Source organism: Thunnus albacares, chromosome 18 (assembly GCF_914725855.1).
Source record: "Thunnus albacares chromosome 18, fThuAlb1.1, whole genome shotgun sequence".
NCBI lineage: Eukaryota > Metazoa > Chordata > Actinopteri > Scombriformes > Scombridae > Thunnus > Thunnus albacares.
In genome coordinates this window covers 3,583,814-3,597,965 of record NC_058123.1, presented here as the reverse complement: position 1 = coordinate 3,597,965, position 14,152 = coordinate 3,583,814, and the positions used below count along the sequence as shown (strand labels likewise).

At 38.1% G+C, this 14,152-nt stretch overlaps 1 protein-coding gene across 1 annotated transcript in view; it reads left to right on the top strand.

Moving 5' to 3' along the window:
- Positions 1-10,028: 10,028 nt before the first annotated feature.
- The window catches only part of LOC122968068 (hyaluronan and proteoglycan link protein 1-like), a 35,405-nt gene continuing 31,281 nt past the window's right edge, over positions 10,029-14,152 (top strand). The window contains exon 1 of the mRNA XM_044333016.1: positions 10,029-10,511. The gene's annotated coding sequence lies outside the window, so the exon portion shown is untranslated. The remainder of the gene's footprint in view (positions 10,512-14,152) is intronic.

The following is a 14,152-nucleotide window of genomic DNA, read 5'->3' as shown; positions in this document are numbered from 1 at the left end:
TGCCGCCCAGAGCACATGTGGTGTAAACAGTGTGTGTGTGTGTGTGTGTGTGTGTGTGTGTGTGTGTGTGTGTGCACGTCCGGCTCTGTTCAAGGTGGGCTGATGGAGATTGGGGGTTTGGGGTGGGGGGGTAACGTGCAGACGTCAGAAAGCAGCTTCTGTTTTTGCTCTGACAGAGTTTGCTTCAGTCTTTTCAGAAGCTGAACTCCACTCAGAGGAGGTCAGTGGTGGAATGTAACTAAGTACATTCACTCAAATACTGCACTAAAGTACAATTTTCAGGTACTTGTACTTTACTTGAGTATTTCCATTTTATACTAATTTATACTTCCGCTCCACTACATTTCAGAGGGAAATATTGTACTTTGTGGACAAACCCCAACAGCCCTTCAGATGAACAAAACCATGAAATCATTTGAAATTATTGGACATTTCAGCCATTTATCCATTACCTTGAGCTATCTATTTGAACTTTTAGATACCTATTTAAGGTGTTTATCCATTACTTTTAGCTATTGTAACATTTTTCTATTACTTTTATATATCCATTATCCATTGTCCTACACATATTAGGGGTCATACCCTGGACCTTAAATATTGAATCTATTCGCTCTGATGAGCTGCATTCTCTGCCCAGTAAACGTGTAAAGTGCTCTCGCATCTTAAAATCGCCTCTCAGCTGAGCAGTTTTCTGCAGCTTTTGACCCGAGTGCAGTGTTGTCTTCTCACAATGACGTTATTTGTCCGGTCCACTCATTGAACACACATTACTCCATCAAGTGTCTCATAGCAAAACAAGACTTGTTCCCTCCGTCAATTCATCACCGTGGTTAAATGATGATATTCGTTGTTTCCGGTGTAAATGTTGGAGGGTAGAGCGACTGTGGAAATCCACCAAGCTCCATGTGCACCATATCCATTACTAAGACCTTTTAACTGAGCTTAACAATATGTTGAAAGATGCAAACCTAAAGTCCTGTTTGACACCATTGACAACCTTCTCTCTTTCTTTGTGGATAAGATTAGAGATGTCATCATCCCCTCCTCTACCCCCGTTTATGCTCATCCAACTCGGCCGTCAATTTTGGACTACTTCTCTCCCTGCAAGACCTCACGGGTCTGGTGTGCAGTATAAAACCTTCCTCCAGCCCTTTACCATCATCCATGCTTAAAAATGTACTTGGGTCTCTTGGTCCATGCCTGGTCTCAATTATAAATAGTTGTGTCCACTGTGGTTGTGTCCAAGCCTATTTTAAGCATGAGGTTGTTCAGCCTCTTCTGAGAAAAAAAACTAATCTTGAACCATCCCTTCCCAAAAACTACAGGCTTATATCTAAGCTGCCTTTTATTTATGTCTTAGAGAAAGTTGTTGCCAAACAGCTCACCATTTTCTTGACTGCACACAGCATTTTAGATAAATTCCAATCTGGTTTCTGTCAGAGGCATTCCACTGAAATTGCTCTTCTCAGAGTCTACAATGACTTACTGATGTCTTCTGATGTGGGTGCTGCTGGATCTTTAAAGGATTGATACTGTAGATCGCAACATGCTGACTGAAAGGTTTAGGCAGTGGGTGGGTGTCTCTGGGAGCGCCCTGGACTGGTTCTCCTCCTATCTATCTCAGATAGGAGGAGAGCCAGCCCAGGAAAAGGTCCACAGAACCTTTTTTGTATCTTTTGGTCCCTAAATGTCTGAAACTGCTGCTTTTTTCCCTTGGAGTGCCCCAGGGTTCTGTCTTGGGTCCTATACTATTTGCTCTGTATATGCATCCCTTAGGTCATATTATTAGCAAATTTAAATGTATCTCTTATCATTGTTATGTTGATGACATTCAGCTCTATGTCTCTTAAACCTGATGACCTATCTTTTTGCACAATTGTCTGACTGTCATAAGGGACTGTATAACTAACAGCTTTTTACAACTAAACGCAGATGAGACTGAGGTCCTTGTCACTGCTTCAGATAGCAAAGCTTCCAAGGTTGCTCATTGTATTGAGTCCCTTTCTTCATCTAATCTTAGAAATCTCTGTGTTATTTTTGATCAGGTTATGCACTTCAATCAACATATGAAATTGTTGACCCGTACATCTTTTGTCCATTTGAGAAAAAACTCAGGTCTGTTGTATCACAACCTGAGCTAAAGATAATCATCCAAGCTTGGATATCATCCCGACTAGACTACTGTAATTCCCTTTTCACCTGCCTCAGCAAGTCGTCCCTGGACCGTCTACAAATGGTCCAGAGCGCTGCTGCAAGGCTGTTGACCAAGTTGTCTTTACATTGGCTTCCCATCAAGTTTAGGAATAATTTTAAGGTTCTTGTTTTCACATACAGAATAAGCACTTAGTGACCTGCTCCATCCTTTATATCAGCAGTAGATCACTGTGGTTTCTGACCAGGGTTTACTGGCACTCGACTAAAAATAAAAGGTCATGCCTTTGAAATTGTGGCCCCGACACTGTGGAACGCTCTTCCTATAAACATACGATCTGTGGTCTCTGTTGATGCCTTTAAAAAATAGCTGAATACTCATTTATTCAAACTAACCTTTGTCTCCTCTCATACTGTCTAGTGTTTGTATTTTGTGTGTTTTTAAGGTATTTTGTTGCTTATGTTTTATTGTTTGTTTCTTTTATTGTATCTTCTATTGTACTATTTTATGGTCTTATTTCTTTGACAATTTTACTCTTGTGAAGCACTTAGTGACCTGCTCTGTGAAAGGTGTTATATTAAATAAACTTTACTTACTTATTTTTATCTAACTATTTCAACCATTTATCCATTTCTTTTCTTTTGGAACACTCTGCTTACTGGTTAACTTTTCCACACTGTCAATTGGAAGATGTAGTGTTCAGATGTTACAGCTTACATGTGGATATATATATGTATATATATATATATATATATATATATATATATATATATATATATATATATATGTATTTATATATATTTCCCAGTCAGATGAACAATCTTTCCTTGTAACCCTGGATGGGAATCACTGCATTACATTTATTTCACAGCTATAACTTTACAAGTTATTGTTCAGATCTAGATTTTACAGGTAAAACTGATTATTTAGTTTATATTTGTAGTTCATTTAGATCACTTTGTAGAGATCTGTTTTCACTTTCAAACCAAAAGATCTTTTTCTGTTGATCAGTGTAAAAAAAAAGCCACGTTATATCTTTGATTCAATGTTGTAAAGCAAAAAAACACTCAGTTGGGTTATTTTGCATAACAAGTACTTTTACTTTTGATTTACTTTTGATTAATTTTGCAAATAAATACAACTATTTTGCAACTTTTACTCAAGTGAGAATTTGATTGTAAGACTTTTAATTGTAAAGCAGTATTTTTATACTGTGATGCTGCTACTTTTACTAAAGGTGTCAGTACTTGAGACACTGAAGGAGGCTTATTGAAGGTCTTGATGTGTATTTACAGAGATCTATAACAAGGGTCAGGGTTTGCAAAGGAAATCAATCAACAATCCTTTAAAGATACAAGATGTGAATAATGGAAATGACTAAAACGCTGTTCTTACACAACATGAATTGTGAATGGTTCTTACTACAGGTCATTAAAGTTGTTGGGGTGGGGCTCCAGCATGTTAAAGTCTCAGTGTTTGGCATGTGTGTGTTCATGTCATTAAACTCCTGAACCCCACCCTGAACCAGTACAAAGACCCCCTGTCTACACTCTCTGCGCACGTGTGTGTCTGTGTGTGTCTGTGTGTGTATGCACTTACATTTGCTGAATTTTGTGGTAAGTCTGGCAGATTTTACTACTTGTATGAAATGGTTCACAAGAAACAAAAAAAAAAAGATTTTGGATGAAATTAAAATACACTTTATGGCTGAAAGTATGTGTGAGTACACTCCTGTCCACATACTTTTGTGTCCTTTTTGGTCTGGGATTGGTCTTTTTCCTGGTTTGAGCTAAACCTCTTGTAGTTTTAATAAAGGGAAATGTTAATGCAACAGCACATAATGATATTTTAGACAACAGTGTTCTTCCAGCTTTGTTTCAACTCACCCAACTTTCGGCACATTTTACTCCGTATTGATAACTGTCAGTGCCCCTTGTGCACAAAGTCTGCTCCATAAAGAAATGGTTTTCCCAGTTTGAAGAACTTTATTGGCCTGCTCAGAGCCCTGGCCTCAACCTCATCCAACACCTTTGGGCCGAACTGGAACGCCACCTGTGAGCCAAACCTTATCGTCCGACATCAGTGTTTGACCCCGACAAAGGCCCGGTCACACCAGGAAGTGGCACAGTGAAATTCATCTGTACAAAAATAATAAACATAATTAAAATATGTGGTGTTATAGAGGTTTGGTGACTGCTAACAAGCTTGTTAATTATCCCACACTGACATTTTGTTCTAAATATTGTACATCATTTATTCAACAAAGAGTTATTGAAAGAAAGAAAAGCTCTCTAAGCTAATGGTGCAGAAATATCATGTAATTCATCTAAAAAACTCATTGTACCATCAACTTTTCTCTTTCATAGCTGTCAGTAAACCATGTCTCTCTGGTGCAGTTTATACTCTGCCAGAGGAGGTTTAACTCAAGCTATTCAGCTACGTTAGCATCCTCCATTTTGGCCTCTCTTTCTCTCTGGTCCTTCAAAGGTCTGCGCTGTGGCCAATGCCACAAACTCAACTGTCAAAGTTCACCAAAGTTGAACTTGATGTGAAAAATTTGCACAGTCTGACGTTGCACCTGCTAGCGTATCCACCTACTGCTCCCTTTGAAATGAATTGATTTTACAGCAAAATTTTGCCATTTTAAATGACGGTGTCACCAGGTCTTTAAGGGCAATTACACCGATTTTCCACCTCACCATGTGTTTCCAGGTGTTCTCTGTGTAGAAAATAGTACAAAGCCTTTTATGTCTCCAGAGGAAGCTGCTGTGAAATCTGATAAATTTCCTCAAGTCTATCTGAGAAATGCACTTTTTTTTTAGAAAACTAAAAAAAAACTTGTTTTCTTGCAGAATGCTATTTGTTTATATTATGTGTTAACAATACTGTAAAAATCATACAAACATACCATAAACAATACCACATAATATAGTAATATAGTCCAAAAACAGTTATGTATTATGTATTGAGTATCCTTAACAAATAGCATTCTGCAAGAAAACAACAAGTTTTTTTTTAGTTTTCTCAAAAAAGTGCATTTTTCAGAAAGGAGGTTTTGCTCTTCGGCCATTGCAGTGATGTCACTCGAGTCAGCGAAGACTACAAGTTTGAAAATGAAAGAAATCTGGGGGTATGTATTTAGAAAGAAGTGAGATTACCAGACCTCTGTACCTCCTCATCTGTGTTGGAGGCTAGCAGCTCCAGGCTACATTAGCCGCTACTAGCATAACGCACCCCAATCTCTAACTGAAATGTTGGCGGTCAGGTTGCATTGTGGGTAGTGTAGGTGCCAGGAAAGCCTGAAAGCAGATGAGTGGAGGCTATTAGCAGCAGATCAATGCTTGTGGTTTTGGAATCAAATGTTCAACTATCACATTCAGGTGCAAAGTTTGGGTGTCCACATACTTTTGGCCATGCAGCGTAGAATAATCCAGGTGATTTGATTAGTAAATACAGACTGTTATATATAAAGCAGAAATCACAGGTTTGTTATTGGGCCTTTGAAAGTCCAGTCTGCCTCCGTCACATGACAACAGTCTATTTCTGCTAAAACTCATTACGTTCACAACAAGATTTACTCTCTCTTAACAAACGTCTTCTTCAGCCGTGACAGCCTGATTGCCGACCTTTTAAACCCTTTATTACTTTAACCTTCTGCTGATAAAGCTCACTGACCGCAACAATGGTGCAGTTAATGGTGCAGTTTTAGCAGAGTGAGCGGCAGTAATGCATGTGGCTCGTTTGGCTTTACAGCCCAGAACTCTGAGTGCTGCGCTGCTAAAAAAAAAGGGACATTTCAAGAAATTCACATAATCTCGGATGAATAAATCTTATTTTTTCTTATCAAGAAATCAAGATATTTTCACCTCAAATTTACAAGTAATGAGTCTGAAAATGTGTTCTTGTCACACTCATGTCCCATAAAGTCTTCACTTATCTGGTTACTCTTTAAGTTAATTATAAACTTGCTAGTTAGTGAATTAAAGCTACTTTCAGGTCATGTGAAAAGAGCACAGGGACACCAATCTACACAAAAATAAACACATTTTCAAATATAAAACATACAAACACACTCACCAAGCACTTTATCAGGCAATCCAATACAACAGCTCCACCATATGTTCTACTTATACAAGTTTATACAGTTTTTTTTAATTTCAGTTATTGAGGTTGTAGTGGGTGGTGTTGTACTGAAAAGTCTTTCTAATATTTTGTCCACTTCATTAACATACATGAGGGGGTCAAAATATTAGGAACACTTTTCAATATAATGCACTCCAGTACACCAACACCCACTACGACGTCAATAATAAACATAAAGTGGAATTATCACCTTTCTGACAATATCAACAAAAACTGAAAATGTATAAACTTCATAAAAGTAGAATTTATGTCAGAGTTGTTGTATTGGATTACAATATATTGCACAGGTGTTTCTAATAAAGTGTACATGTATACTTCCAAATAAATTATGTAAATAATCCCAATAAACATTACTAAAAATAAGGTGATACACAGAATACATCTTTACAAAAACAATAATTATTTTAAGAATCGGACCAATCATAAAACAAGGAAACACAGAAACAACAACGTAAGTTTCTTTTCATTTTTATTTTGTTGAATTCCTTGAAAGCACCGTCCTCATATACTTAATTAAGCGGGATAATTTTACATTCAGTTTTAAAATGTCATCATACTTACTCAGATTACTGGAGTAGTATTAAGAAAAATTACTCTTGGTGAAATGGTCACAACACCACAACAATCAAAAAACGTAAGTGGACCTTGAGTGGTGATAGTTTCATCGACAAATAATCCTGTTTCAAGAACCTTTATCTTGAATTTCTTAAGTTCTATCAAGTCTTTACAACCAGTTTTAAACCTGCATTAACTGACACATCATTAGCTTTAAGTTGATATGTTGAACTTGTTAGCAAACAGTTGCTTATTTCCACATCCATCACTTACGGAGCAACATTATCATTCATTTGGAGTCGTGTTTCTGTCAAACCTGGTGAATGTGAGTCCAATATTCACTCTCTTTTAGCTCTGTTTTTACTCTCTACCAACTCCTGAGGGAAATATCTGGCTCTTTAGCTGCTAAATGCTCCACTATGTTCACCAGCTAGTCTACAGCTAACTGTCTGTTTGCCGTTTGGTGATTGATTAGTGCAGCTTTAATTTCAGGTTGTGTTTCATAACAACCTGATTTTTAAACTAGTTTAAAGGTGACATATTCTGTTCCCTGTAAGACAAAACCCAGGTTTCAGCCTGCCCTTGATGCTTCGATTGCAAAGTTTTTAAACTTCACAAACGAGATGATGTCAGCTTGTTGTGCCTGTCCAAAAACGTGTCTGATCAAGTCATTTTTGTTTGTTAGTATCAAACTTTCTACATTACATCATATTTGCTAGAATTATATAGTCATAGTTTCTAGAGAGTGTTGTTATTAGCTTCCTATTGAAATGCAGCAGTGTGGAGTCACAGTAAAAACCACCGCATGTGATGAGTTACATCAAAGCAGCCACACAGTACATAAAGATATAAAGTCTGGAGGTCTAAATTGAAGATTAAGTAAATAGTATACACACCCCAGAACAAATACAAAGTCTGCAACAAAATAGTACACAAGGTTTCACTGGACTCCTTTATTTTTCTAATTAACTCACTAACATTAACTTTCACTGTAGGAAAACTGAGGGAGAGATAGTTGAGACTTGTTTCAAGTCAAGTTACACAATACTGAAAATGTCTCCTGAGTAAAACTACAACATTACAGCTAACAAATTACTTTTATTTCCTTTGTAATGTCACATCTTTCATGATTAGTGTTAGTTATGTCCTTAATTACCCTCAGAGGCTGTGATGGATGGTGTTTATTTTTTGAGATTTAACAGTTTGACATTCGGATCTCAGTCTTTAATAGACTGTTACTGCAATGGATCTTTTTTATCCCCAAAACAACAGATGTGCCGACTTAACAGGCACTAAAGAAAAAGAAACAAAGGTAGCGAGAGCGTGATGCGTGAAGAGAGATGACAGTGAGACAGAGACAGATGGAGAAAGAGAGAGAGAGGGGGTATGTGATAATAGGTGTAATTAATTCTCGGGTGAATATGTTGTGAAACATGTGGTTTGTCTGAAAGGCGACCAGCCCAACACCCGGGAACTGGTGTAAACATAGGAAAGGCTTCTCTCCAGTCACACAGTGATTACAGCTGATAGTTGGCTGATCGGTGAGGAAGAACATGTCCTCAGTATTTTGGGGAGTTTGTCCTCCTGAGAAAAAACAACAGCGTCATTTGTTTCACTAAGACGCATATTTACGTCGCAGTGACAGCGCCCTCTAGTGTCCGTGGTAATTATGACGGGAGCGAAGGAGAAAATGAGGCAACGTTATTACAGAATGACATGAAGTCCATGTAGGAGGGACGTCTGGATCAACAAAACATCAGATTTTAATGCGAGAGTTTTGGTTTCCAACCGACAGATTGACCACGATTGTTCCCTAACCTTAACTATGTGGTTATTATTGTAACCATGACGACAAAGAGTACTCGACTTATTTAGCATTGCACCCAATCATGATGGACAAAAAAGGATCAAAATTGATCCAGCAGAACCAGAGATATCATCTTTTTTATTCTTTGTTGTCAAACCTGGCGCCTACATTACCCACAATGCAACTCGAGCGTCAACAATTTAGTTGGGGATTGTGGTGTGTGATGCTAGTAGCGGCTAATGTAGCCTGGAGCTGCTAGCCTCCAGCAGAGGCTCAAAAAGACTCCAGAACGACACATAGGAGCGTTTTCTAATCTGGTGCCTCTATCAGCAGTAATCAGCAAGACATCATCATCTGTCTGTGCCACCTTCATCGTCATGGCTACAATAATAAACACATAGTTAAGGTTAGGGAATGATCGTAGTTATGCTTTGTTTAAAAACTGTCCCGACTCGCGGTTGGAAACAGGAAACGAACAGTCTGTCCTCCTCTGAATGAACAAATCTGTCACATATATAAACGTCATCTGAACTTCACCACCTCACAATAACTACGACCACTAGATGGCGTCTGTCACTCAAACGTAACTATATGTTGTTTTTGGGCGACTGACGTTACGACCTGTTGTGTCGTTTTTCTTGGGAGGACGGTCTCTTCTTACTCCAATAACTTCAGCCAAAACTGATGCTGACTCAAGTGACATCACTTGAGGCAGTTCATTAGATACATATCACATGTGCAGTTGTACTTTGATGTGGAAAATCATTGGATTTCCCCTTTAAGCGCTCAAATCGTCAGGGAGGGTGAGCTCTACTACTCAACAAAACATATTTTTCAACAGAAAAACACTTCTATGTGTTGGACCAACTGTATTTTGGAGGATTTGGTGGGTGGTTTACATTCCAAAAGTAAATGTAAACATGACGGGTGCATTACAGACTAATTTGAGAACTTTTTAGACTCCATTTGGGACACTTTGGACCCACAACCTCAGTATTTCTAAATACAGCCAGGTTTAAAGTTATCCAGATGAGTTTGCTACTTTTTCCCAATCTGAATAAAGCTTATTTCAGCAACTGAGTTTGGTTTCAGGATATCACTAAGGTAACTAGTCAAATTATTTCACTCCAGTGACTGTTATCTTTTCTCTTGTTTATGTTTATTTTCCGATTTTAAGAAGAAAAAAAAAAGGATAAACTGCTGACACTGAATCTTCCAGGTGTGGGTACTCACATACAATACAATGGTATTGTATGTGAGTAAGCATGTTTACCAGGCAATGGTTAACATTTGATACTTTAAACATGATATTTTGTAAGACTTGGGGAACCTGGGGAAGCAGAGACAGGCGGAGTTGACTGTGACTCAAGCTTGTCATCACATATTGAGCAACAAGGGCTGATACCTCCTTTGTTTGAGACTTTGCCTGAAACCATTGTCACAAAACAACGAACCCCAAAGTCTGCAGCTCCAGTACAGCTTTTTTTTTTGCGCTGACTGCAGTGATGCGCTGCAAGTTGCCAAACCAGGTGACACAGTCCTGATTTCACAGGAATCTATGAGTCTCTGCTTTCCAAATAATCCCGCAGTTTTGCATAAATTTCACCTGCGTGAGTCTTGACGCAGACTCCTCTCATCCCTGCGTGTCTAAACGCACACACACACACACACATAGAAGGAGGTAGGAGGAGTGTGCCTGTTTGTTGCCACACTGCAGCTGGTTGGACCCGACAAAGGAGAAAGAAAACATCCACACCGCTTGCTTCGTCTTACCTTGACGTGCGTAATCATTTTGCGCTTCAGTCCGCATCTTGGCCGCCGGAGTGTTCACCGCAACTCAACGCACTGAGCAAGGTAAAATACTTTTATTCTTAATATTAACAAAGAGAAAAAACATATTAAGGGGAATTTCAGGTGGGCGCACATTTACTTTGTGGTGATTGATTGTTTTTGGCACTTTGCCTTTGTTGGATAGCAGCTGAGATACAATCAGAAAGATAAGAGAGGAGTTCAGTGGAAATGGACCAGCAAACGTCTTGTGTGTCATGTAATTAAGAGCTGTATTTATCAGAATGACTCACATATAATGACTCACAAAAGTCAGAGCGCCAATAAATAATGCAATAAACTTTACTGATGTCGCACCTTTTGTTCACAGCTCAAAGTGTTTTTACAAAACAAGACAGAAAAGAGAAGATAGCAACAGTTAACATATAGAAATACATTTAAAAAAACAGGAGAAAAGTAACAGCAGCAATTACACTTTCATTACTTTAATAACTGTAATCTTCTAAGATTAAACATAAGTATATTTAATCAGAAAATGCCAAACAATGTGTTTACATAAAAACATAAATGTTGCTGTCATTAGATTCTGGTTTGAGTCCAGAACTACAGACGGGAAACTAAAACACAAACTTTATTTAAATCATCACCGTATCTCTAATATAAGTTGTCAGTATTTGCTGAAAGTCACTATTTTTACTTACACAAGTTTGTAGCTTGAATTTCTTTGGATTTCCTCAGTATGGACTTAATGATCCTTAATCGTTCACTTTTATTGGCCCACTACTTGCCTTAATGGCTTGTTTGGCATCAATTCTGACATTATTGCACTCTTGTTTGGTGCAATCCAGAGATTTTATGTGATGTGATGTAGATGTTTGTTAGGGTCGAGGTGTTTAGGTTCAATGTCCTGCTAGAAATATCTAGTCTTTTTTTTTTATAGTAGTCTTTTTCTGCAGTGGGGGGAAAGCAGTTGATATGCAGAGTTGATCCTGATTCACAACAGGTCAAACATCTGCACCTCTTGATAATACCCAGCACCATGTTTCGACTCGGGCGTGGGGGCTCCCTTGTGTGTTATTCTCACCATTTTGCCCTCATTGAGAACATGAATGAATGCCAGTTTTCATTTTCATCAACGAAAAGCGTGACGAAAAACATTTGTCTACCACCCTTTAGTCACTACGAAAATGAGACTAAAAGTAAATAGAAACTAACCTTTAAGAACTGGAAGTATGACAAACATTTTTACATGATACGATGATAATGTGAAAGATGGACGAATGGACAAATGAATTAATTACCCAATTTACTTGTTTATGCATAATATTCCACTAGTATAACATATATTATAATATGACATTTAGGAATGGGCCATCCTGCATCACGAGTACTTTTAATTGTGATACTGTAAGTACCTTTTCTTATTAATATTTATTGTTAAGTACCCCATGGAGTTTTCGACCACTAGTAGAGCAACTTAACGAGATGCGACATGTTCATTTTTGAGTTTTAAAGGTGTTGGTAGATGTATTTTTTAAAACTTTGAACATAGCCAGGCTAGCTGTTTCCCCCTGTGTCCAGTCTTTATGCTAAGCTAGGCTAACCACCAAGAAACCAAATAAGTCCTCAGCTATTCCTTTAAGGATATTATACTTTTCTAATAAAATAAGTAATAATAAATAAATATTATCTTCTAATTTCAATACAACAAGGACGACTCTAATTTAAAATATCTTAAAAATCTGCAAATCTGAAAATGTTTTGTGAGGAAGAAGAAATATTCAGCATGTTTATTAGACCTCAGAGATACACCCACTTAGAGATTTATCATTTTGTCTGTAAAATTTCAGAAAATAAGAGAAAAATACCTGTTATAATGTCTTAAAGCTCATGTTGACGTCTTCAAATGTCTTGTTTTGTCTGATCAACAGTGAAAAAAAACAAAGATATTCTGTTTTCTGTCATGTATGACACATAAAAGCTTAAAATTTTCACATTTGAGAAGCTGCAACCAGTAACTATTTGGCATTTTTTTGCTTAAAAAATGATTAATCAAATTAGTTGCCGATTAATTTTCTGTTGATTGAATAATAGTTGCAGCTCTACACACAATACAAACAAAACTGGACAGGGGAGCTTTAAATAAAACTTATGCATCTTTCTTGAGCACAGGAAAGGAATGTTATTAGGAACATAATTTTATATGTATTATATTCATGTATTTATATGTATTATATCTAAACATCATAGTGCATCTATAGTTGTTAGGCGCCTTCTTAGAGCATCTTCTACAGTGAATTTTTGGATACTTTTTGATTTGATTGATTGACTGTGGTCTGTTTCAAGGAAACCAACTTCTCAGCAGTCATTCTGATAACTGGAGTGTGAAATTGGCTCTATAAACGGAGGTTTTACTTGCTTTCCTCAGTCTTACTCATACCCTCGTCGTGTGTCAGTGCAGTTGATCATATTTGCGAGAGTTATCATAGTTGTGGTCGACCCTGTTGTGCAGCAGAGGCTGAGTGATTTAGAGCCGGGAGTGTCGGGGTTGTGAGGGACTTTCAGCCCAACAACCCCTCTCTGTGTGCTGGCTTAGACTTGGCGGCTCCACCCTGACCCCCACCCATTACCCCTGCACCTACCCACCCAACACACACACACTGCAGTGGCCCATGTCAACCTCCCAATGAAAAGGGGGGTTGATTCTCCGCAGTGACACACACACTCATGCACAGTCAACTTCAATTTGTGTAAATGACCAGCGACCAGGAAACAACAGGTTAAATGAAGTTGTGCCTGCGTGTTCACATCGGCATGAATATGAGGGTTCAGATGTTAATTAAAAAGAGGTTTCTTTATTTGCTGCATGAAAAGAAGTTTGTGTGGTGTTGTGTAATGTTTTTGCAATCTACTGGCTGCAGCTTGAAAGGAAATGTTCCCCTAAATAGTCCATGTGTGTGTTGTTTTCACTACTATTTGTGCAGCAAACACCTTCTTGAGGACACGATTTCCCAATTTGACCCTGTACAGCCGAAATATAAATGAAGCGAAAATATTTATTCAGAATACAGAATTAAGTGCTCTCTGCTTAAACAGACGCAATTCAGATGAGCCTCAAATGAACCTGTTCCATGACTAATCTGTACGATATGCAGTCGACCACGTCTGAAGGTAAAAGTGTTTTCTGAATGACTGAAGGCCGAGAGAAACATTATCAATCATATCACAAATAAAAGTGCACACTTTCAGACTGTCTCTCCTTGAAGTTTTTGGCATAAAAAGCGAAACAAATAGTTCAGAAGAATCAATCAGTCCTCGAGAGGCGACATGACCACATTAGGTGGTGTCTGTGGAGGAAGGTGTACAGTGAAAGATGAAAACACTGAAGAACCTTTGAATCACTCACAGAGGAAGGATGGAGAATTCCTGTTTGAATGAAGAGGTGACAAAGTTCAGTTGGAGCTTCAGTGAACTGATCTGCATTTTGTGCACAAGTTAATCCAAATGAAAGAGGTCAGCTTTCTTTTGATGTTTCATACTATAGTAACCCTTGCTACAACACTCAGACTACAGTTCACACTTGTGTTGCATCAAGAATTGCAAGCAATAACATGCAATGGCGCATGTTTGGGGCTACAGCCATGCTAGCAGCTCTATGAGGCTGTGCTGTGAGCTAAATGCTAACATCAGCATGCTAACATATTGAT